Source organism: Pithys albifrons, chromosome 2 (genome assembly GCF_047495875.1).
Source record: "Pithys albifrons albifrons isolate INPA30051 chromosome 2, PitAlb_v1, whole genome shotgun sequence".
NCBI classification, from domain to species: Eukaryota; Metazoa; Chordata; class Aves; order Passeriformes; family Thamnophilidae; genus Pithys; species Pithys albifrons.
The window spans coordinates 20793444-20806950 of NC_092459.1; the positions used below are offsets into that span (position 1 = coordinate 20793444).

At 37.2% G+C, this 13507-nt stretch overlaps 1 protein-coding gene across 1 annotated transcript in view; it reads right to left on the minus strand.

Moving 5' to 3' along the window:
• Positions 1-13507, minus strand: part of CSMD1 (CUB and Sushi multiple domains 1) — a 1094767-nt gene that overhangs the window by 734019 nt on the left and 347241 nt on the right. The window lies entirely within an intron of this gene.

Below are 13507 nucleotides of genomic sequence, written 5' to 3' on the forward strand. Positions count from 1 at the left end.
AGAACAACAGTTATTCAATCTGCAAATGGAATGAACTCGACTCATAGTTGACTTCTCACTTTCAGGGGGTGGAGTTTGTTTCTCCTTTTATTTAAAGGCTAAATAAGCTATTTTGCATAAAGATTTCATCACGGTTAAAGTCAGGAAAGGATAGCACTTGGGCAGCATTTGGGTAACTGTGAAAGTAGAAGGGATGAAAAAAAACTCAAAAAAACCCCTATCCAAATCCCTGAAAGATAATCACCACAACAAAATAATGCTGGAAATGCTCTTTCTTTTCTTTGCCAAGGTGAAGCCTGATCACATGTGCAGCACTGAAATATGTTCCCCTTTGTCTCAGTGCATCACTGTTGCCATTTTCTCCTACGGCAAAGCTGACTTGACAGCATTGAAGAGAACTGCAGGATCCTACACATAACTGTCCAAACACTCACTGTCCAATTCATTCTACCCCAAAATGCACCTTGACATTTTAAAACTCAAATATGCAGATCACGATTTTAAAAACTGAGGAAGCCAGAAAACAAAACAACACCCCTCCTCCCCCCCAAAAAAAAAACAAAACTACACACACATAACCAAACCAAAGAAATAAAAAATAAAATAAAAAACTCCACCAAAAACACAACAAAAACCAAAAACAACAACCAAACCCAAACCCACAGCTTCTTTGTTACAGTCACACTGTATTGGAAGGTAAAACTCCAGGCAGACACAAATCTTGTAATTACCAATCAGTTTAGAAGACTTCCTCATTTACAAGAGCACAAGACCCAAATCAACTGCCTTTCTGTGGATGCCCACATTCACCTAAGAAAGTTCAAGAGGACAATTGTCCAAATTTGCCTATGCTGCCACCAGGGAGCTGCACATACAGGTTACATTAAATTAACTGCATCTTTTAAGAAAATAGCAAATTTTTACAAGTTTTGCAGCAGAGAGACCAGTTTTCCTCACAAGCTTCTACTTCCAAAAACAGTTTTTCATCTCAAAACAGAAATAGGAGGGGGAGCCTGCATGTCTTCATTTGAGAAAGGCTCATAACTTCTCTCCAACCTCCAAAATAAAATATCTCCAAAGAGTCAAACAAGTCAAACCTGTAGAAAAATTAAAAATAATCTGACTAGATCACATTCTCAAACTTAGTTTTAAGTTAGAGTGATTTCCTCTGATTTGAAGCATGTTTTACTACTAAAGGCCCTTTCGGTTCAAATGATGACTTTCTGTAAAGCAGGGCACATGACCTCAATTTCAGATTAAAAAGTTGACACAAACCCTGGGAAGAATATAGGCATGCAACCAGGGAATTCAAGGATGGGATCAAGAAAGATAAGGAAGGCACAGCTGCAGCTGAATTTGGCAAGGAATGTGAAGAATAAGAACAGCTTCTGCAGGAATGTTAGAAAAGGAAGACAAGAAACTGTACTCCCCTGATAAATCACAGAATAATGTAGGTTGCAAAATACCTCTAAGATAATTGAGTCCAACCTTTAGATAATCAGCCCCTTGTCAACTAGACCATGGCACTGTCATACCCAGTAGTTTCTTGAACACCGCCAGAGAGGGATGACAACTTCTCCCTGGGCAGTCCATTCAAATGTTTAACAACCTTTTCCAGGAAGAAGTTTTTCCTCTCGATGACATGGAGAAAGCCAAGATACTCAATGACATTTGGTCTCTGTTTTCACTGGCAAGTGCTCTTCCCTCATCTTTTAAGTCCCCAAACCTCAGTGCAATACTTTGACTTCTGTAAGATCTTTAATATGGTCCCTTAAAACTCACTTGCTTCTATCTTGGAAAGATATGGGTTTGATGGATGGACTATTTGATGGAGAAAAACTTGGCTGGATAGCCACATTCAAAAGAGTTTCAGTCAACTGCTCAGTGTCCAACTACAAATGAATAGGAAGAGGTGTTCATCAGGTGTCCATATAGGGACGGATCCTTTTCAATCCTTTTATTAAGAACACACAATGTAACTGAGTGCACACTCACCAAGTATGCAGCTGACTGGGGCAGTTGATACACTTGAGAGAAGGGATGTCATCCAAAGGGATCTTGTCAGGATTGACAAACAGGCCCATGGAAATTCATGAAATTCAACAAGATCAAGTGCAAGGTCCTAAGTCAGGGCACTCACCAGTATCAGTATGTGCTAAGGAATTAATGGATTGCAAGCATTTCTGCGAAGAAGGATTTGAGTAGTGAATGAAAAATTGGACATGAACAAGTAAAGTGTACTTTAAGGTCAGAAGGCCAGGTGTATCCTGAGCTACACCAAAAGCAGTGTGGCCAGCAAGGTTGAGGCAGGTAATTCTCCACTCTATTCTACTCTCATAAGACTCTAGCTGAAAGAACAGCTTTTCCAATGATTATAGTGAGACACTGGACCAGTTTTGCTTAGGGAAGTTTTTGATGCCCCATTACTGAAAGCATTCAAGGTCAGGTTTGACAGGGCTTTGAGAAATCTCATCCAGTAAAAAATGTCACTACTTCCTGTAGGGGTTTGGAACTAGATGATCTTTAAGGTTCCTTACAACCCAAACTATTCTATGATCAAAATGTTCAACTTGTAGACAGCTAAGGTAGTCCTTCAGATTCCATTGCAAAGTCAAAGCAGGCAGATATACACCTCTGCTTTGAGATTATTTCCCTTATGTTAACATAGACTTCTAATGATACTTGGCTTTTGAAATATTTAATGATTATAATCATTTATGACTAGCTCTGTATCTGGCTATCACAAATTTAGGGAGCTAGTCAAGCAAGGCCCACCCTAGCTGTCTGGTAGTACATTGAACAGGCAGATTCCGCAGTCAACAGCTCTCTGGAGAGTTCTAGTGGAAACTCCGATTAAACCAGATAATTTTGGAAACTAAAACTGCATTAGGAGAAATAACTCTTTTAGGTATGCCACGTTTTGTGATCCTGAAGCCCTATAAACTGGTACTGCCATCCTTGGTAACAGACCATGAGCTTTGTAAAGGCCTTGCAAGGCCTCAGGACCAAGGCTTGCTACAGTCAGGTCCATCCTGCATGAAGTTCACCAAACTTGCTTACAGTTTTTCTTTGCTTGAGTTAGCTGTGATAGAAATTTATCTAATTAATAAGCTGTCTAAGGCTAATTTGATTTCCTCTTTTTCTTTCTTTTTTATGATGGTACAACCATAATTTTATATGGACAGTTTTAGCAAACAGTTATGCTGTGCAGAATGAAATATTTTACAACTGGCACAATGACAGTTAAGAGAAAAAGGCCTGGTTTGAGGCTTTGAGAAGCAGAGATACAGGATGTGGTCCAGAGAAAATAAATAGGAACAATAACTGATGAGCCAAAGGCTTAGCAATAGAGAGCTCACAGATGTGAACAACTCACCCACAGCCTACTTCATAAATTCAGACCCAGACAAAATTGGTTTTAGAAATAACAAAGAAAAAAGTAGTAGTAGCTAACATACATGGGAAACTAAACAAAATAAATAAGATATGGAACTGTAGACTATGGAAAAAAAGAACAAACATATAAAACTGTCTTAACTAAGAACAACTTCAAGTGCATCCTAAAGTGAGGAAGAGGGAAAGATCAACTACTGCACCCACGTGAGCAGGGGAAAGATAAGCACAATACTAGGAAAAAGTAGAAACACAGAAGTGTGTGCAACTATTTTAATTGTATTCTTGTTCTTTTTTTCTTTTCTGTAAAAATTTAATATGAACTAATTGGACACTGAAGACTGATTAATAACTCCAGGTTTGCATATATACACAGAAAATGTGCTGCCTTTCCCCATAAATGAGATTTTGTGCATCCAAAACTGCTGTTTTAAGATTCTTGTGACATGAGTTTCACAAACCACTGACACCACTCAGATGTGCCTTGTCTTGTTAAGCAACCATTAAAAAAGGCACAGATCTAATAAAGTCAAGGAAATTTTGTGACCTTCTCTGCCTCCTATGGCCCTTTTCAGGTCAGTCCAACAAGCCAGCTTCAAAGAACCTTAAGGCAAGATTTCTTGAAAGTAGACCATGCATGAATAATTCAGTAAATGTTTTAGGAAGCTTTTCAGCATATACAAGATGAAACATTTCAAAACGGTAGAGCTAAAGGATGCAAATAAAAAAATACAGATCTAACAAGTACCCAAGGTGGTGTTGCAGACTCATAGCAACACATACACCTAATGAAGTTAATGAGATTACTTGGGTGAATAAACAGTATTAAGATAGGCAACACAGAAATCATGACAATAGCATTGCAGAAAAACGTGGAATTCTAATGTACACAAGGCAAAGATTATGTGATAATTTAAACAAATATCAAGAGTTCCACTTCAAATGCAGTATCTACATTATGTGTACTACAGTCAAACTAATCCCTTTCTTCACAATTAGTGGGTGACTAACAGAACAACCTACTTTATTCATTACTAAGCAAGATCAATGCCTTACTCAAAAATTAGACATGTTTGTTTTGATGAGTATATTTTGTTGCAAACTTTGATACATCTGCCTTATTATCCCAACTGCAGAAGAAAAACATGAAAAGTTATGCAAATGAAACCTTCAATATACAGGAGGGATATGAATAACAAAGTAATTCAAAGTATAATTATTAACGGTTTAGTTCAACAAGAGAAGATGAAAAGCTAGGTATATGACTATATTTATATTTTAACCATCTAAGACAGAAAATTATACAACCTTTAATTAATCAGGATATCAGCTACTGGCGACAGTAACAGCACATGCAAATTTCTGTTCTCTATCCCAAAAACTCACAGGTTTTATTCCAGAAATACTGATTCAAACCTGCATCAGACTACATCTTTTGCCATTTTAAAGGAATAAAAATCTGCAGACAATGATTCCAGATTAAATAGAATTTTTTCCACTTTATTTTTGCAACAAAATGCATAAACACTCTAAGTCATCTTTGCCATTGCAAGCAGCTTTTTAATAAATACAAATTAGTTATCAACAGTAACTCTTAGTTAGCAACAGAGACTTTTCTGTAAAGGCAGAAATATGCTTTTCATAATAAAAAGTGATATTGCCTTAAATTAAGGACAATAGATAACAACAAAATATAAGCAATATAAAGACTACTATAACCCAGAACTAGTATGGCTGAAAATGGACTTCTGTTGCCTGAGAGTTGAAAAGCCCAGTACAACTTTCCTTGCTTTGTACTAGACAAAGGAAGAAAGAACTTGCTTTACAAATAAGACCAGAAATAAGGTAAATCATACTTAGATTCATTAAAATCTAGGTAAGTGTCAGTTACATTTCATCTAGGACCACCCTGAAGGTAAGTTAACACTACTCCATATATCTAATGACCAGAAAAGGAAGTATGATTTGACTCTTCAACCAAATAGAAGCCTTGGGATAAATGCATTAAAAACATCCTCAGAGCAATTTGGAAACATGCACAAGACACTGGCAATATTTTAATTTCCACATTGGTAAAGAGGAAAAGATTAAGTCCAGAACTGAAAGTTTAGGCAAAATGAAGTTTGTACAGAAAAAAAAGACTCCTTCTTTAACTACAGACATCCTGATATTCAGCATCAGCTGTTGTTTACAATTAAATTTAGAGTGGGGACAGGGAAGGACACAAGTTACTTAGATAAAATTTTAACTCTAGCAAATCTGCAAGGTTAGGAACAAAGTTATTCCCCCAAATCCTAGTTGGTTGTAAAATGGAACTTACATCCATGAATAAATAAATGCCATCACAATTTCAGAATTATGGCAGTTTTGACCTTGCTTGTTTTTTGTTTCTCAAACTTCTGCTGCAGCAGAAGAATATATTTTAACTTCAAAAAATAAAGTCCTGGTAGAAGAACTGGAGCATTGAAGAAAAGCAAAGGAGTTAGTCTTTTTGTCTTAAGTGGGGAGAGTTTCTTGATTTTGGGGGATTATTTTTTTAAGCTATCTACAACATTGGTTTGCAAGATCATTATATCATGCTGCACATCTCTACTGGTTCCAGCTGCAATTAAAATAAATTACTTCATAATACCTTGTATGGGGATATATTTTGGATTTGTGATGAAAACAGTGTTGAAAACAGTGTTGATAACAGAGATGTTTCAGGAATTACTGCGCAGAGCTCATATAGTGTCAAAGCCTTTTCTGTCCTGTCAACAAGTAGGCTGGGAGTGCATAAGGAGTTGGAAGAGAACACAGCTGGAACAGCTGAACCCCGGTGACAAAGAGAATATTCTATACCACATGATGTCATGCTCAGCAATAAAATGGGCAGAGGTGGAGTTTGACTAGGCTGCCATTCCTCAGAGATGTTTGGAGTAATGGCCTTTGTCTTCCCCAGTAACCATTACATGGGATGGAGCCCTGGTTTTTTGGAAATGGATGAACAACTGCCTACTGAGTAGAAGCAGTTAATGAAATCCTTATTTTGCTTTGTTTGCATGTGCAGTTTTTACTTTAACTATTAAACTATCTTTATCTCAATCCACAAGTATTCTCAATTCTACTGTTACATAAAACTACTGTATTAAGTGATACAGCCTACAAAGAAAGAGAAACAATCCTGTCACACTAACTTACACTTCTGTTTTCTATGCTAGAACATGCTGTTCCAGTTTAGAACTGTCACCTCATAGTAACAGGGAGGACAAACTCCTCTATGTTTCCCTCTAGGAAGCCCACTCTTGCCAAAACATTTTCCTGTTGTGTTTTTGGGAAAATGCCGAAATGGACCTCGGAGGGGGATAGAGCCACAGGCAGGGCAGTTCAGACCAGCCAATATATAAGACTTTGGTTACTGGAGTTTAAAAGCTATATGTTTTCTCCGTACAGGTTTTAGTTGAGAAAGTTTTTGTATCCCCCATTCCCTCAGGGTTGTATCTACCCCTTTCCTGTCTTCCTCAGAGGCGTTGTTTCCCAGTGAGTCATCACTGCCTCTCAAGTGCAGGCATTGCCTCTCCTGTGCCAGAATGGTCCTGCCCGGGCCTCCCCACACACCCCCTCGCTGCCACAGCAGCAGCAGCCAGAACTTCCTGGGGCTTGCCCCCACCGAACCAAGCTGGGATGGCACCGTGTTACGGACTGCTCTGCCTCATGTTCCTGGTGGAGCCTGTGGCAGCGTGGCCACTGCTCCTGTCGGCTTTCCCCCTTGTCCTAACCCCATTGGTTATCGCTCCCATCTATCCCTAATCCCTGGTTTCTATTGGGTTTTTATCCTTTCATTTTCCTATTGGCTAGTCTGCACCTAAGCCCTTCCTTCCGCTCGAGCACTTACCCTATCCAGTCCCAGTTCCAGCACCTTCCTCTCGGGACCCTATAAAAGCTGCTTGATTGTGCAATAAATGAGTTCTCGCCACTCATCCTTCTGAGTGAACAGACCTCTCTCTTGAACGTCCCCAACTCTGAGGACCTCTGGGGACTGTCTCCTACTCCCCAACACTGCATAGATTACAACATATTAACCTCCAACACTGTGTGTGTTACTGATTCATGCACCAAGGACAAATACCACAGTACTTACATGGATCAGTAAGTCACTAGAAAGCACAAAATAATCCCTTCCAGAACCAAAGGCGGTCAAAAAACAGTTCCAAGAACTTATCTTAAGACATGTAATTTCCTTTCTAAAGGCTACTAGCCACATGGAAGCTGTCTTTCCATTGAGGATTGAACTTGAAAGATTGAGCCAGAGTGAAAACTGGAAAGCAGAACACAGCTGACATAGGTTATAATTTGACTAACATAATGGTCAAAGCTCTTAATTATTCTTCCTTTAGATGCAAAATGCATGAGTTAATAATGAGACCTACAATATTTAATTTTATTTTTCTGACAATTCAAGTAAGGTGAATTTCAATACCACTTTCAGTAGAGTGTTTTTTTTTTTCTAGGAAAGAATTTCTAATTAGGAAAGTTCTAATTAGGATAATTTTGCCCTTGGACAGATTAAGGAAATAGCATTCCAGATTTCTTACTCCTGGTCTTTTGAATATTGCTGGAACACAACATTTAAGCAAAAGGAATTTCACTTCTTTTTTAACTGATGAAGATTCATTCTTACACTTCAGAGCACAAATACACTACATATCTTTCCTCACAAAACCACCATTTCGTTAGTCAAATATTTTCTGAATACTTTTACTTTGCTATTATCGTTAAACTTTTTTGATATCGAAGTCATTGATATTCTAGATTAACTATCAGAGATCTTACAGCACAGTCTCACAGCACTGCCAGACCCTTCCACCCTGAGACTTTGCTACTCATTATGGCACATTCTGACACAAAATATCATGGGATTATTTTAACTACATTATGATTTCTTTACTGTATGTCTTCATTATGAGTCATTCAGACTGTAACATTCCAAAAAGATGTTAAAGAAAATTTGCTAGAGAAAGAAAAATGTTTGCTTTTTTCTTTTCAAGGACTGCATTTGACAAGGAAAATCTGTACCCAATTTGAGTCTCAGGAAACAAATACTGCCTCTCTAAAGAGGTGCAACTACAAATTCTAGCCTTAGAAGATGCCATTTCAATCTGTGCTTTTGGTTTACTTCATCATGTGCACACACATCACTAAAAGATTTAATAAACATATCAGTTTGAAAAGAAAAGACTACTAAAATAGAGTGGTGGTGCATCCTCATCCCCCACAGGCCTCACTATTATCTGAGAAATGTTTATTAGGCCTTAACCACATGTAAACTCCTTTTAAGCTTACAAAAACCACTATCTGTTTCCAGGAATTAATGTTATCTAATGAGCTCATCAGTTTTTAACAAACAGCCTTAGAAACCTTTTTTTGCCTAACAACCCAAATGGAATAATATTTTTGTTCTCAAATTTCTTCAAAGACTACACTGTGGAAGTGGATCCCTACTTTCTGCTGTTGATGCTGAAAGGGATTTAAAAAGAAGCTTCAGGGAAAATTCATAAGGCAGGGTGAGGTGGCTGACAGTATAAATGTTAATGCTGGGTGTGAGTGGAAAGCTACGAGAAATCAAAAAACAAAAGAAAAAAGGAAGTATGGCCGGAGGGCAGGTAGAATAGAGGGATGCTCAAGAGCTCTTCCTTTGGCTAAAGAAAATCTGCTGCTGTAGAACCGAGGTCAAGAAAAGGCACCAATAACATCAAGTCCAGTACATCTGGCTTGCTATTTAAACACTGTCCAGCAATTTCATGTTATAAAATTTGGTTAAAAACCACACACACAGACAAAACCAAATCAAGCCAAAACCTCCCACAATGAGATAGGTTAACAATCCGTGATTCATTTTAAGCTTAGAGAGTAGTTTAATGTTTAATAGAAGACACTAACATATCAAACTATAAGCTAAAGCCCATGATATTTCATTTTACATTGATGACCAGGAATGTGCCGTGAATTGAGTTTTCTACATTCACTAATTTTTTTCCACTTGACAGCTGGATTCCCTGAATGGCAGGCCATGCAACTTTAAGACTGTATAATATTTCTACTATGCATTACTCAAATTAATGAAACACGTGCATAACAGTTCAGATACTGTTGCCATTTAAAGAGTGTTTGTTTCTCTTGCGAAATATATGTTCTGTATGGGAGGAATACTTCTGACTTTCCAAAGAAAACTACTACATTGATATAGCAATACTGTTTAATTCCATATGCAGCCCTCAAAACACCTTTTAAAAAAATGATTTGCTAACCTCATTCTAGAAAGCAAGAATTAAACTGATTTTAACAGGGAATTAAGCAAAATTGAATGAGGCCAATAACTTTGTTATTCTTCTTATGCAGTCCCTGCAATGATGCAATTATAAAAAAAAGAACAAAAACAAAACACACATTACAGAAAGAGACTATCTCCCAAGTCTCCAATTCCATTCCTTAAAATTTATATTTGTCTACCTAGTGATGGTAATAGTCAATAAATCATTTAGCAGATTAAGTTGACAAATGCCATAAACCAAACTTCTATTTCTGCAACTCATAGTTCTTTTCACTGATATAACCATGTCTTTGAAAATTTCACAGAATTTTAATTCAAGCTTCCATCAGTACCAGAATTTAGAGTGCTGATATGATCACTGAGAAAGATGAAAATATTATCAGTTAAAAATACTAGAGCATCTCAGAGAGGGACATATAAATGTGGTGAAGTAATGATATGATAAAGAAACCTACATTTAAGACTAAGAACTCCAGTAACTGTCCAACTACATCAGTGTCTTGTTAAAACTCTCTGGTCTACTGCCACAAAGATCTGATTTAGTTAATGTTAATATTCACATGGTATATAGGTGACAGCAGGCTAAATTACATAAGTACTAACAATCTTCAAGGGCTTATAGTGCCATAATGCAGTTTTACTTGCTCCATTAACTTATTTCTGTATTGTAAGTACAGAAAGTATCCAATTATGTCATTGCTGCACAGGCAGTGAAGTCATAAATCAAGAATGTACTATGCAAAACACATAGATCAGAACTTCAGTCCAGGGAAAGGGGTGTAGTGGTCTCGCTGCCAGGGATAGCAAGTGTGAGTGTAACTTCAGTAACTTCAATGCCATTGCGCTGGCATTGCAGTGGTTCACATGCCATCTTTCCTAGGTCAGTGTCCTATCTCCTTTCACCAGGGAGCTGAAGAGAAGAGCAACATCCTGGAGAAAATAATGGTGAAACCTCAAAACAGCATCCACTTTGCTCTGCAAAGCAGAGGCTCCGCACTGCACAGAATTGAGCCTGGTATTAAGCCTTTTTAGAAATAAGAGTCATTCCTGTCAAAACACCAGCTTTTACCCCTACATGATCACATTTTAAAAAAAGATCAACTTTCAATAGCAAAGATAAATTTAAAAGCACTAATCAATTTATGTTTTTCCTTTTAATGGAACATAAGAATCCTAATTAGACAACATTTTCCTACTCAGAAGAAAGATTGGCCTGTCACAAGAACCTAATAAATGAATAAATCCTAAACCACTGTTTTTACAGCCCCCCAGAATACGGAAAGTTTATGTAAATTAGTTCCCTTCATAAATCCCATTATTTGAATTTTTCAGACTTTGTCTGCTACTCTAGACAATTAGCACAATTACAGAATGATTCTATTTCACGCCTTTATATAATAATGCAGGTTTTTTTCTTGCTCCCAGTCTGTTATAATTCTTTAACTTCAGAATGTTATGGACTTTTCTACTTTTATGCAAAAATTTATGCTACAGTTCCCTTGCCCAGGCACCATTAAAAAACCCCCATATTTTATTTCATTTTTTCTTTCTTATACTGTCCTTAGCAGCTGACATGCAAATTAAACTTGTCTCCAATTAAGACATTTAAAACAGTATTTCTCAAACTCTGCAGCATGATCCCAAACTCTCAGCTGACAGCAGTCACTAGTACTTCAATGCTCTTCTTGCTTCCATCTGAACAGCAATTCACTCATTTAATAGAAGAATGAAATAGCTAGCCAAAATGGATAAGGAGATACTTGTAGTAAAAGCAAACTAGTTCAGGGATGAGTAGCTGGCAGAGTAATTATAAAGACTTTTACTGACTGGTAATATCTAGCCTACATTCCCCTGTTCCAGAGGAACTGAACACCTGCCTACTCACAAAAGAAACACATGATACAGGGACCAGAAGGTGTCACTATTTAAAACAGGCAGTTCAGAGAACAGTTATGGGAGCTCTTAAACTATGGGGCAACTCATCTGCTCATTGCAGAAGAAATTACTCCAAGCCTTAACAAAAGAAACCTAACCCCTCACCACTGCAATTCCTTCCTGTCAGTCCACACTGCCTGTCTGTGCACTGAGATGTTGTCACTTGAGTGACTTTTACCACTTTTTCCAGAGCTGGAAGTCATATTTTGAAGTCAGTTTAAAGTTCATTGACAATGCCAGGTTTACAGCCCTAAATCTGAAAGGGGGCAGTGTTGTTTAACCAGAGTGGTGCTCTCTTGTCAACATTAATTACAGCTTTTCCTGCTGGGTTTTTACAAGAAAGTAGGCCAGCAGGAAGTGTCATTATATTACAGCCTGTGGCTCTGTGCATGTGTTCCTAAGCTGACAGTCTAGAGACGTCCTTTAGCCTTTTTCACTGTCTTTTTCAATATAAAAAACCAAACTGCTCATGTTGCATAAAAGGATAAAATATGCTATTGCATGCATCTGCTAGAAGAGAATGACACAGGTACATAGAAAGCAACTTGCAGCTGAGGCAACAACAGGAGTTCCTGGTATGTTCATGATTTCTGATGTTCTTCTCCAACCTACCTAATAAAGCTGATAAAGACTGTTAAAAGGAAACTTTCTTAGTCTTTCATCATAGCCCTCATTTCATTAAAAAAAAAAAAAAGGACAAAGAGAGATATATCGTGAGCTACTGTCCCCAACAGAAAAGCTCAAGAGTTTGAGTTAGTTGTGACACCTTCTACACCTGTCTTTCAAAGCTAGATGATCACCTCAATATGGACACTGAATTTAAAAGATACTTGAAAAAATGCTATCACTTAAAAATATTAATCAAATATGAAAGAAAGATAGGAATCAATATGGACTAGATTTAAACACTGTCAAAAAAGGAGGTAAAGTTTCAATGGTCTGCGTAGAGTTACAGGAGAAACATGATTGAAAGTTCACCAAGCATTTGTGAACTTGGTGAACAGTCTCTAAGTTTCTGTGACTTTCTTTAGAGTGGTGACTAAGGTAATGTGTTTACGAACTTGTAAATGCTATTCCTAGTAAATAGCTACAATCAAACCATAATACTTTCTTGATTTAGTTCCACATCAACCGCATAAATAAAAGTATTTCAGACACTTAACTGACTCTAGGGAACTTTTTCAGAATAAACACTTTCAACAAAGGATTATACCAGTGAAACCATAAAAAACCCCAAAACCCCCAAAAACAAACAAAAAAAACCCCAAACCCCCAAAAACACAAAAAAAACCCCAACATCCCCCCCAAAAAACCCAACAAAAAACCCCAAAGACTTGGAATTTGTGAAGTATTCTGAAAGTGAACCTTCTGCAATTTTTAGTAGTAGAAACCCAAACACTCTATAACTCAAAACACTACCATATACTCAGTTTGAAAGCAATCCTGCAGTAATATTCAAAACACCCTCATTATCCAACAAGCAACTGACTTAATAACTGTGTTGCTTTTGCCAAAGGTTGCAGATCTCATAAAACCATTTCCTTAATACTTTTAGCTGCACATAAGGCATCAGCCCAATTTTATGAGCTTAATTCTTACTAGACACAAAAATACACAAAATGGTTGGGCTTATTCTTACCAAGAACTGTGCGTCATCACTGCAGTCTAACACTTTCCACACAGTAAGATTCAACTTTTTTTTTTAAATTTGGTTTTAAAATTTGTATATACACATATATTTTTGTTGTTGTCTTTTAAATTTTCCACATGAAGAAGATTAGTGATTTATTTTCAAAACCAGTTAACATCTATATCCTCTCTCATTTTTATCATCATACCCCTTAAGTTAGGCATGGCCTAAAGAAGTTG